The sequence below is a fragment of the Hemitrygon akajei genome, chromosome 8, assembly GCF_048418815.1.
Source record: "Hemitrygon akajei chromosome 8, sHemAka1.3, whole genome shotgun sequence".
In the NCBI taxonomy this organism is placed as follows: Eukaryota; Metazoa; Chordata; class Chondrichthyes; order Myliobatiformes; family Dasyatidae; genus Hemitrygon; species Hemitrygon akajei.
Window position 1 is genome coordinate 43,118,298 of NC_133131.1, and position 13,519 is coordinate 43,131,816.

The window sequence follows — 13,519 nt, forward strand, 5'->3', positions numbered from 1 at the left end:
TACCACAACATAAAAGCCAGGACCAACAGGCTCTGGGACAGCTTCTTCCACCAGGCCATCAGACTGATGAACTCACGCTGATTTGAGTATACTCTATGTTACACTGACTGTTCTATTTATTATAAATTACTATGATTGCACATTGCACATTTAGGTGGAGACATAATGAAAGATTCTTACTCCTCATGTATGTGAAGGATGTAAGAAATAAAGTCAATTCAATTCGATTCAATTAACCTAACAACCGGCAAACATGAGGAAATCTGCAGATGCTGGAAATTCAAGCAACACACACAAAATGCTGGTGGAACACAGCAGGTCAGGCAGCATCTATAGGGAGAAGCACTGTCGACATTTCAGGCCGAGACCCTTCGTCAGGACTAACTTTTCTTTCAGTTAGTCCTGACGAAGGGTCTCGGCCTGAAATGTCGACAATGCTTCTCCCTATAGATGCTGCCTGGCCTGCTGCGTTCCACCAGCATTTTGTGTGTGTAACCTAACAACCGGTACGTCTTTACACTGTGGGAAGAAACCAGAGCACCTAAGGGAAACCCGTGTGGTCTCGGGGAAAACATACAAATGCCCTATAGACAGCAGCAGGAATTGAACCCAAGTACTGTACTATAAACTGGATATTAGCTGACACTGTAAAGCGTCGTGCTAACCACTGCACTACCCTGCCACCCGAGAACGAGAGGCAACAAATGGGTGTGATGTGTGTGGCTTTTCAGAATGCCTTCCATTATGTTCCACATAGAAGAGTAAAGTCAGAGCAGGGGACACCAGGGTGGGGTGGGGTAGGGTGGGGGGGGGGGGAGCGGAGTAACATACAAGCACGGATTGAGAAATGATTAACAACGGAAGACCAAAAGTAGGAATGTCCAGGCTGTGACTAATGAGGTACCACAGATAACATTCCTTCAGCCCTTACCATTCACAATCCATATTGAAATATTTCCAATATATATCTCCAAGACTGACACTGGTACAAAGTTACGTCTTAATGTCAGCAGTAATGAGAATGGGAAAGGCTTTAGGGGATAAAGGCAAGGTTAGTAAGTGGGGCATGACATGGTAGATAGAATATAATGTAAAAAATGTATTACCAAAATAATAGTTAAAACAGAGATGCTGCATATTTATTTTAACTTTTAAAATTGGGAAGTTTCAAGTTCAAAGTTCAGGGTCCTCGTACACAAGTCACTGGCGGCCAAAGTGCAGCTACAGCAGGTGATAAGAAAGACAAATGATACATTGGTCCTTACTGAAAGTGGATTTGTAAAGACATGTGGCTAGAATTACATGTGCCTTGGTCGGATCATGCCTGGAGTACTGTGTATAATTTTGATCTCTTTACCTGTGGATGTGGGCAGAGTGCAGGGAACGTTCATCAAACAGGTTTCTCGGATGACCAGTTTATCACATGAAGAAAGCTTTATAACTTAAGCTCCTGATCACTTGAGTTTGAAAGAATGAGGTGACTTTATTGAAAAGTTAAAACTCTTAAAGAGCTAAATATGTGAGAATGTGTCCCTGACAGAGGGAACAAAAACTACCCGGTTACCGGATCCCAACAACTGACTCTTATTTAGACTCCTGGGATGAAGATAGCTCCTAAGACCTTCAAAATAACTTCCATATGGGACTATTCCTCTTCCTACCCTGTCTCTTGCAAAGTTGCCATACCCTTCTCGCAATTCCTCCGTCTCCGCCGCATCTGCTCTCAGGATGAGGCTTTTCATTCCAGGACGAAGGAGATGTCTTCCTTTTTTAAACAAAGGGGCTTCCCTTCTTCCTCCATCAACTCTGTTCTCAAACGCATCTCTCCCATTTCACACACATCTGCCCTCACCCCATCCACCCGCCACCCCACTCGGGATAGGGTTCCCCTTGTCCTTACCTACCACCCCATCAGCCTCCAGGTCCAATGTATAATTCTCCGTAACTTCTGCCACCTCCAACAGGATCCAACTACCTAGCACATCTTTCCCTCCCCCCTCTTTCTGCTTTCCACAGGGATCGCTCCCTACGCGACTCCCTTGTCCATTTGACCCCCATCCCCATCCCTTCCCACTGATCTCCCTCCTGGCACTTATCCTTGTAAGCGGAACAAGTGCTACACCTGCCCTTACACTTCCCTCACCACTATTCAGGGCCCCAGACAGTCCTTCCAGGTGAGGTGACACTTCACCTGTGAGTCGGCTGGTGTGGTATACTGCGTCCGGTGCTCCCGGTGTGGCCTTTTATATATTGGTGAGACCTGACGCAGACTGGGAGACTGTTTTGCTGAACACCTACGCTCTGTCCGCCAGAGAAAGCAGGATCTCCCAGTGGCCACACATTTTAATTCCACGTCCCATTCCCATTCTGATATGTCTATCCATGGTCTCCTCTACTGTCAGGATGAAGCCACACTCAGGGTGGAGGAACAACACCTTATATACTGCCTGGGTAGCCTCCAACCTGATGGCATGAATATTGACTTCTCTAACTTCTGTTAATGTCCTTCCTCCCTTTCTTACCCCATCCCTTATTTACGTATTTATTTATTCCCCCCTCCTTCTTTTCTCTCTCTGCCCCTCTCACAATCACTCTTTGCCTGTTCTCCATCTCCCTCTGGTGCTCCCCTCCCCCTTTCTTTCTCCCGAGGCCTCCCATCCCATGATCCTTTCTCTTCTCCAGCTCTGTATCCTTTTTGCCAATCACCTTTCCAGTTCTTAGCTTCACCCCTCCCCCTACTGACTTCTCCTATCATTTCGGATTTCCCACTTTCAAATCTCTTACTATCTTTTCTTTCAGTTAGTCCTGACGAAGGGTCTCGGCCTGAAATGTCGACAGTGCTTCTCCCTATAGATGCTGCATGGCCTGCTGCGTTCCACCAGCATTTTGTGTGTGTTGTTTGAAATTGCATATGGATGTGCACATTTGTATTGTGCTACCTGACCTTGACTATTCTCACGCTCCTGAAAGTTTCTTCTGAATTATACTATGTTCTTAAAGTTCTGTTCTGAAGTATTACACATCTCTTCTCCAGGAGCATCAGGGACATTATTTTTCCAAAAAAATATTTTTATTGATATAAATTGCAAATAAAAAACACAATACATTTCTGTGTTGCCCTTCACAGGACATGACCAGTCGTTCCACGTACATGGTTTCCGCTGTATCACTAAAAAGGCCTTGTGTTTTCACATGTCGGTGTGCAATAACAAACAGTCTGCGGGAGGAACTCGGCAGACTGAGCAACATCTGTGGGGAAAGGAGAGGCCAGTGTTTTGAGTCGAAAGCCTGCAGATCAATTTCAGGCTGAAGATTTTTCGCTAGAACTGGGAGAGTGAGAAAACAAAACTTAGTTTTAAGTTGCAAAGAAAATGTGGGGAATGGAATGGGCAAATGGGAATATCTCTGACAGGGTGGAGCAGGGTTGCCAAGGTGATTCAATGAGTACACAATTACATAACGTCTGGTTTATCAACTAAACCAGAGAGAGAAAGAGTGAGAGAGAGGGAGGGAGAGTGGTGGGAAGAGGGAGGAGGAGGGGAGATAGAGGGGGTGGGAGAGGGAGAGAGGGGGAGATAGAGAGGGGGAGAGGGAGTGTGAGGAAGTGAGTGTGAAGGAGAGAGAGGGAGAGATAGAGAGTGAGAGCATGTGACAGATAGGGAGAGAGAGGGAGAGAGGGATAGAGTGTGAGAGAGGGAGGGAGAGGTAGAGAGAGGGAGAGGGAGAGAGAATGAAAATAAAGTGGCATATTAACATGAAATAGAAGTGAGAGCTGTTGCTGAAGCAGAAAGCAAAATGAAAATGTTGGAAATACCCATTGGGTCAGGTAGCATCTGTGGAGAGGGAGAGAAAAGTAGTTTTTTTTAGGAATAGATAATCTTACAGCAGAACTGGCCATTTCTGATACTAACAGAGTAAAGTGTTGAAACTGGAGTCTAAATAAGATTAAAGTACAAGAGTTCATCTTCCTCTCCAAAGAGGAAGATCTGATAGAAGTTTATAAAATAAAGGAAGGCAATGATAGGGCAGACAGCCAGAATCCTTTCTCCAGGGCAAAAATGTTGAATACAAGAGGACAGGAGGAAATTTTCAAGGGAGATTACAGGGTAGGTTATGCACACAGAGGGTGCTGGGTGTCTGGAACAAGCAGCCAAGAGAGGTAGTGGAACAGATATGATATGGCGTTCAGGTGGCTTTTAGACATTGTGTGCTGGAAGTCTCCCTGTGCAGCAGTCAGGAAAATTCTAGAAGCCTGCACACTGTCTCATTCTTAAAAGGAAGTGTGTAGTTTAGAAAGGTTCACTAGGGATGAGGTGCCAATATTTATTGGAGATAATCTGACTGATCCATAACGTTCTGAAAAGGGGATGATTGACAGTGAAACACTGTCTCCGTTTCACTAATAGGGTTTCTGAAACCAGAACACATATTTTCAGAATAAGCAGCCACCTATTTAAGATAGAATTCCTTTTATTTAGAGAGTTGTGAATTTTTGAAATTCTTTGTCCCATAGGGGTGTCGAGGCAGAAAGGCTGGATGTGTTCAGGTGAAGAATGACAAACCCTTGAACTGCAGGGTAGTCAAGGGACAGGACGGATGTGTCCAGGCCATGACTGGAACAACAATCGTCTTTTTGAATAGTAGAGGAGGCTTATGATGGCTGAGTGGCTCTGTTTCTTTATCTCAGTCAGCTCCAACATGGGTACTAGCCTCCCCAGCATGCAGGACATCTTCAGTGAGCAGTGCCTCAGAAAGGCAACGTCTATCATTAAGGACCCCCATCACCCAGGATACACCCGCTTCTCGTTGCTACCGTCAGGAAGGAGGCGCAGAAGCCTGAACGCACACACTCAATGATTCAGGAACAGTTTCTTGCCCTCTGCCATTTCATTTCTCAATGGTCATTGAACCCACGATCAAGAGACGACCTGCAGATGCTGAAAATCAAAGTATTCCACACAAAATGCTGGAGGAACTCAGCAGGCCAGGCAGCAGCTATGCATGCTGTCCATAACTGTCAATGTTTTGGGTCAAGGACCCTCATCAGGAAGTCTAACTTTTCATCTCTTTTTTCCAGTTCTGATGAAGGTTCTCAGCTATTGCCATGGGTATCATAATCATTACTTTCAAAAGTTTGAGAAAATATTTTGCATACATTGAGGATGATGTACCCCTGACTTTCTATTTAAAGCATTTGTCATGCCCCATACAAAATGCCACTCTGGTCTGCTGTATGTTCATCCCCACACCGTTCATCCAGGATTTGCAAAGTCACAGCACATTTATTCTGTCAGTAGGGAGAAGGCACAACTTCCTGCAAAGTGCTTGTCAGACAGAGCCTGTCAAACTCAGAAACTGAATTAGCATCCTGCTTCCATAAAGTAGGTTTAAAAGTTGGCAGAACATTCTGGGCCAAAGGGCCTGTACTCTGCTGCTGTATTCTGTTCCTGAGTAGTTAGTCTTGTGGGTGTAATGACAGGGCACACAATTCAACTTCCAACACAGCCATTTAAAACCCACCTTGAGCATGAAATCTGATGACATACAGTAAAAACAGAAAATCCTGGACAGGTCAGGCAGCATCTGTGGAAAGTGAAACAGTTAACTTTCAGATGTGGACCTTTTTTTTTCAGATCAATAAGCTCAATACAGAAAAGATTTCCAAGAATGTTGCCAAGGACACAAGGGACTGAGTTATAAGGAATGCTTGAGCAGGATGGGGCTTACTTCACAGATAGTGTAGAAGTGTGAGGGATGATCTTATAAAGATCATTGGGGTCATAAATGCAGTGAAAAGGGTTCTCTAACCCTTTTTTTTCCAAGTTAGTAGCCAGTGGGTAGAGTTGTGGGGAGGGGAAGGGCAATGGCTGGAACAAAGGGAATTTCTCTGATAGGTTTAAATAATGCAGCAACTAAGATCCAAAGATTCCAGCACCTCGGGGTAAGCATGCTGCTTTAAAGGTAAAGGATGGAACCACCAGATCTGGAGCTCCCAGATGACAACATGCCTAAAGGGTATGAAAAAGCAAAAAAAGCAAAGTTGACGTGAGACAGCAAGACTTTGAACAGCAGAATTGTGTAGAAAATGTAAGACTGAAATTAATACATAAATTAGGAAAACAAAGGGATGATGTGGAAAATATTACCAATCAAAGACAATCTAAAAATGTTTAATAAAGAACATATGGATTACTAAGGAAACAGCTGAGCCCATTAGGGAACCACGAGGTCAATTATGCGTTGAGGCAGAGGATTTGGATAAGTTCTCAAAGGGCATGGTGCAACTGTGCTCACAAACAAAATAAACAAAGCAGATGTTGAACTTAAGTTGAATAATTGCGCCTGGCCAATGGTGTAGTGGCATCAGCACTGGACTTGGAGGCAGATGGTCCTGAGTTCAAATCCAGCCGGGTCCCAACCTGGACAGCAGCAGTAGAAAGGCTGTCTACTTCAGTATCTTGCCATGAGAACCCCATGTTGTCAATACTGCACAGGCAATAAGAAATGTATTAATGGGTCTGAAATATGTCTCAGGCCATTAGGAAAATCGCAGAGGCTCTGACTATATTTTTTTCTGTACCCTCTGGCTACAGGAGTGGTGCCAGAGAACTAGAGAATTGCATTTGCCGTGTGGTAATTTAAAAAGGAGGTAGATTGAAACAAATTACAGACCAATTGTTTTAGTTTTGAAGGTGGCCACATTATTGGAATCCCTTCTAAAGGACAATATAAATCTTTGTCTAGAAAGACAGATTCAGAAGGAACAATCAGAATAGATTTTTTAAGGTGAAGTTCATTTCTGATTAATTTGATTGACATTTTTCAGATAATAAATAGGAAAGAGCACATGATGTCAGCTCTTTAGATTTTCTCAAGGTTTTTTAACAAGGTCAGACATAATAGACTGGTAAAAATGTAAATGTCCATAGCGTCTGGGGGAATGGCAAATTCAAAGGTTCAAAGGTTCATCTATTATCAAAGTATACAACTCTGAAATTCTTCCTCTCCAGATAGCCACGAAAAGCAAGAAAGAAAAGAACCACAACGTGACCATAAACCACCCAATCCCACTCCCCTGCAAAAAAAAAGAACAAAAACAGAGAAGAAACATCAACCCCGAAATCCCTCCCCTTTGCACAAAAAACAATGAGGAAGATCGGGTGAAAAACACAGAATATAAAAGACCTGAATAAAAGTCCATAGTCCGAGTCTATATCTATACTCAAAACACAGAAAACCTCAGTAACAACCTCAGGCCACACAGTCTCCCCTCTCTGGCAGCAGAGTTCTCCCACCACTGATCAAAAGGCAGGCAGCCAATGCTCACCTTCTGCATTCGCCTCAACACTTCAATCCTCGAGATGCAATATTGGGTGAGCAGACGTTCACACTGCTCTGTGCTGCCCTGAGGCCGAGGCCGCGCTTGTAGCTTGCTGTGCGTTTCACATCTGCAGGGTCCGCGACGTTTGCTCCACTCTGCACTGAACTGAGGCAGGAGGCTGCTCCGGGCTTCGTGTCCAAGGACTCACTTTTGCTCTGAATGCCATTTGGTTACTTTGTTTGTTTGCAGGGTATTTTTCTTCTCTCTGCGCATTGAATGCTCGATGGTCTTTTGTTTAATGGGTTCTTTTGTGTTTCTTTGTTTTGAAGCTGCCTGTAAGGAGACGTATCTCAAGGCTGTACAATGTATGCATATTTTGATAATAAATTTACTTTCAGTTTTGAACTTCGAGCAGTAAGAAGCAAATGTGTACAGAATATAGAATTTAGAACAGGACAAGAGCAGCCTTTCAGACCATGATGAATTTCTCCCCTCTTACCTTGAATGTATGCTCTCCAGTAGTAGAGATTTCAACCCTGGGGCAAAGATACCAGTTCTCTATCTATGACTCTCATTATCATATGAAGTTGTATCATGTCTCCCCTCAGCCTCCGCTGCTCCAGAGAAAACAGCCCAAGTTTGTCTAACCTCTGCTTGTAGCACACGCACTCTAATCCAGGCAGCATCCTGGTAAACCTCTTCTGCACCCTCTCCAGAGCCTCCGCATCCTTTGTTAATGGGGCAGCCAGAGGTGAATCCAATGCTCCAGATGCAGCCTGACCAGAGTTTTATAAAGCTTCAACATAACTTCCTGATTCCAGAACTAAGGCCTCGATGAATAAAGGCAACCATGTCAAGTGCCCTTTTCACCACCCTATCAATCTCTGTAACCACTTTCAGGGAGCTATAGACATGGACTCCAAGATCCCTCTGTACATCAACACCGTAAAGGGTCCTGTCATTAGCTTTCCCTTTACATCTGATCTCCCGAAGTGCAACACTTCATACTTACCCAGATTAAATTCCATCTGCCATTATCTGCAACTTATCTATATCCCCTTATATCTTTTGGCAATTTTCTTCGCTAGCCACAATGCCATCAGTCCTTGTATGACCTGCAATGACTGGGTTTCTTTTTCTCTTGACCAGAAAGTCAGTTTCCAAAGGGATCTGTTCTCAGTCCTCTGATATTTCAAATATATTGACTATTTATACTTGATATAGGGCCAAGTAATTTTCAGAAGAAACAGAAATTAATTCTGTGATTGACAAAAAAGGAGCAAACTTCAGGCTGCAGAAGGTTATGGAAGGACTGATTTGATGGAATTAAAATAGGAAAAGGAATTTATTTCAGAAAAGTGTTAAGTGATAGGAAGGAGTTAAAAGTCCAGGCAACATATAAACAAGGGAGGACGTTCAGTGGTGCAAAGGGAGAGAGAGATTGTGAGATCTTACACTATGTGTTCCACAGTAGAATGTCAGATCAATGGGTGGTTAAAAAGTCGTAAGAGATCTGAGCCAATATTGGCTAACCCCTTTGTGGACGAGCCTGTCTCCGTGGTGTGCGACTCTGTGGTGTAGAATGTAGATACAGTGAGGTTATGCTGAAACTGCATTTAACACCAATTCAGCCAAAGCTTGAGTATTGATCATTACAGGAAAGATGTGATTGTACAGGAGAGGGGGTAGAGGAGATTTCTGAATACGTTGCCAGGATTAGAAAATTGTGGTTGTGTGGAAAAGTTGTATTCTTTGGAACAGTCAAGCCGATGGGAGACTTCATGGAAGCGCATAGAGTTATGAAGGGGCTAGCTAGAGTATTTCCCTCGGCAATGTGGGAGAGTGTGGGGGGGGGGGTGGTTACTGTATATTCAGAGTCATTAATGGAAGGATTCAGATGAAGAACAATGTTTTCACCCTGCAATGTTCAAGGTCTGAAGACCGTTGCCTGGTATGGTGCGGAAAGCAGAAACATTTACCTCATTTGAACAGTCCTGATGTGAACCCCGCGCTGAAAAGTGGGGTTTGGCTGTGAAGCTCTTTATCGATCGGCACAGACACAATGAGCCAAATGGACTCCTTCCACAATGCAACTTATGATGACTCTATGAAATCAGGCAGAACCAACTGTCAGACACACATTTTACTAATAACTCATGGCTTGCAGAATTTGTCGACAGTTCGGCAGCCTGATCGTGTCTGGTTAGCGTAATGCTGTTACAATGACAGTAACCTGGGTTCAAATCCACCACTGTCTGTGAGGAGTTTGTACATTCCCCCCGTGACTGCATGGCTTTCCTCCGGGGGCCCTGGTTTCCTCCCACATGATAAGGACAGATTGATGAGGTTAATTGGTCACATTGGGCTGATGGGGCCTGTTTCCGTGCTGAATCTCTGAATGAAATCCATTGATGATTCTCTCAGTGGTGACGCCTGGTAAAAGGAAGTGGACTGTTCCCTCCTCAGTATGAACCCAGTCTGATACATGTAGCAGTAGCTGCTCCCTGCAACTCTGTCCAGCGAAACTCACATTGACCATGTTTTCATTGACCTGTTCCAGTTCAGGTCGGTAGACAATGTCATGGGCCGTCAACATCCTGTGCACCACACTGATGTGTGCGCAAGAAGCTCTCCAAGAATTTGTCTCTAAAGTACTGAGGGAATTATTTGTGGTGTCTCCTCTTGACATTTCACTGGTGGGTAAACAGCTCATGCCTTCTCCAGGGAAAACACTGAATGCCTTCCTCTGTAATTCACATGCTACTTAAATTGCATTCTTTAGGATTCTCACTTCGTTCTAGCATGTAAAGTTTGTCTCCGTGATTGCCTGTCTCTGTGCTGTCTCTGGGACATCTCAAAGTTCAGAGTACACTTATTATCAAAGGATGTACAGTACACTTTATACAACTTTGAGATTCATCTCCTTGCAGGGCATGACTTGGTGATGGGGCCCTTAATGATGGATGCCGCCTGCATCACAAGGGGAAATAAAACCTTAGATCATGTCTACACAAGTTTAAGGCTGATTTATACTTCTGCGTGGTAGCCTATGCCGCAGCCTCCGTAAGTGGCCTGCACCGTTGTGAGCATTTATACCCGTGCATTGGTGTGTCTGCGTCACTCTGCAATTCACCGCCAAAACGCTAGTTGGCGGTGGGGTTTCTAATGGTAACTGAGCACATCATGTTGGAGTTGGAGCTAATAAATGTTGAACGAGGGTTACTTTTATTGAAATTACTGCAACGCAGAAAAGAGAGAAGACGTTGGAGGAGATGGTATGTACAACCGTTGAACGGATAGAGGCACAGTAAGGGTGCCTTTTGAGAGTGAATTTTCTGTGCTTGTCCGGCCACTGAGAGACATGGACGAGGAAATGCATTTCAAATATTTTCAGATGTCGGCAGGTAGATTTGACGATTTGGTTCATCGTCTCCAACCATTTATTTCGCATCAGTGTACGCACAGTATGCCTACAGACAGGAGGAAATGGGATGCTACCAAGCGGACCAATCACAGTTGTTGCTGTCTGCGTCGCTGCGACGTGCAGTTACATTTTCGGAGAGGTCCATGTCAGGTGATGGTGTAGGGTAGGGCATAGGGTACAGCGTAGGTTACGCGGCTACGCCGTACCTACGGCGTTTATTTGACGCAGAACTATAAATCAGCCTTTACAAAGCCACTACCCTCCCCTACCTGGGACAGTCCGACCATCTTTCATTGTTTCTGCTTCCCACGTACAGCCCGGTCACTAAACCCACAATGAAGACTGTTAAGATCTGGCTCCGTTCTTCAGCACCAATTCCAGCACACAGACTGGATCATGTCTGCTGCCCATGTCACCACAGACTCTCAGATTATCGTTGACTTATATACCAGCTCTGTCCTTGAGCACATCAACAAGTGTGTGGATAGAGTGACATCACAAAAACAAATAAAAGTTTTCTCCAATCAGAAACCGTGGATGAACAGAGAGGTTCACCTCCTGCTCAAAGGCGGAGATTCAGCCTTCAGGTCTGGAGACCGGGAGGCTTACAGCTCAGCCAGGGCCAACCTGAGGAGGGGAATCTCTCAGGCTAAACACACATACAAACAGAGGATCGAGGAGCATTTCAACTCCTCGGACCCCCGGCGCATGTGGCATGACGTACAGGTCATTACAGACTTCAAACCACCTAGTACTGTGCCCCCTTCCAGCTCTGCTTCCCTCCCTGATGAGCTCAATTACTTCTACGCTCGCTTTGACCGAGGGAACAGGGAGGTCACCCTCAAAGCGGACCTCCCACCTGGTGAACTGCCTCTCTCACTTTCCACCTCCGATGTTTGCGCCACCCTGAGCAGGGCGAATGTACGGAAGGCAGCTGATCCGGATGGAATACCTGGCCGAGTGCTCAGAATCTGTGCAGGGCAGTTGGCCGGGGTCTTCACGGAGATTTTCAATCTGTCCCTGGCCCAGGCGGTGGTCCCCACAAGCTTCAAGATTGCCACCATCGTGCCAGTGTCAAAGCATTCCACTGCCACAGGCCTGAATGACTTCCGCCCAGTTGCACTCACCCCCATCGTTGCAAAGTGCTTTGACAGACTGGTTCTATCACATCTGAAATCCTGTCTGCCCACTACCCTGGACCCCCATCAATTTGCCTATCGCACCAACAGGTCAACAGAGGACGCCATCTCCACGGCACTTCACTCTGCCCTGACCCACCAGGACAGGCCCAACTCTTACGTCAGAATGCTGTTCATTGACTTTAGTTCGGCATTCAATACTGTGATCCCCTCCAAGCTGATCGCCAAACTTCACCAGCTTGGTATCAGCTCATCCCTCTGCAATTGGACCTTGGACTTTCTGACTAACAGACCTCAATCTGTTAAGTTAGACAATCCCTCCTCCTCCACTCTCACTCTGAACACCGGCGTGCCTCAAGGCTGTGTGCTGAGCCCTCTTCTGTACTCCCTTTTCACCTATGACTGTGTTCCTGTACATGGTTCTAACTCCAAAATCAAGTTTGCAGACGACACCACGGTGGTTGGCCTGGTCAGAGGGGATGACGAGACGGCCTACAGGGACGAGGTCCAGCACCTGGCTGTGTGGTGTGCCGACAACAACCTGGCCCTTAACACCCAGAAGACCAAAGAGATCATTGTTGACTTCAGGCATGCTAGGAGCCACACTCACATCCCCGCCTACATCAATGGAGCTGTAGTGGAGCGTGTATTAAGCTTCAAATTCCTTGGTGTCCACATTTCCGAGGATCTCACCTGGTCCCTGAACTCCTCCATCCTGATCAAAAAGGCGCAACAGCACATTTATTTCCTGAGGAGCATCAAGAAAGCTCACCTCTGTCCCAGGATACTGACGGTCTTTTACCGCAGTACCATTGAGAGCATACTCACCAACTGCATCTCAATGTGGTACGGCAATTGTCCCGTATCGGACCGCAAAGCACTCCAGTGGGTGGTGAAAACTGCCCAGCGGATTATCGGCACCCAATTGCCCACCATTGAGAACATCTACCATAAACACTGCCTGGGCAGGGTGAAAAGCATTATCAAGGATGCATCTCACCCTAACCGTGGACATCTAACTCTCCTCCTATCCAGTAGGTTCAAAAGGAGCCTCCTCTCCCGCACCAGCAGGCACAGGGAGAGTTTCTTCCCTGAGGCTGTGACCCTGCTGAACCTCACATCACAGCGCTAAGCAGTATTGCACCCATATTGCACTGTCTCAGTACTTTTATATCTGTATGCTGCAGCACTTACATTTTATTCTCAATTATTTTGTAACTAACACTATTCTTTTGCACTTTTGGTTAGATGCTAATTGCATTTCATTGGCTTTGTATCTGTACTCGGCACAATGACAGTGAAGTTGAATCTAATCTAATCTAATCATCTAGTCTAATCTAATTTAAGGAATTGCTCTTTGAAGATGTCCTGAATGCTACTGAGTTTACAACTCTGTATTTGCTGCTTATTTCAATTCTGTGCAGAGCCCCCCCCCCCCCCACCCGCCACATACCAGGTGGTGAAGCAGCAGGTTAGAATACTCTGCATGGGACATCCACAGAAATTCGCGAGTGTCTTTGCTGACGTACCAAATCTCCTCAAACTCCTAATGAAATGTAGCTGCTGTCGTGCCTTCTTTGTAGCTGCATCGATATGTTGGGTCCAGGTTAGATCTTCAGAGATGTTAGGTCCCAG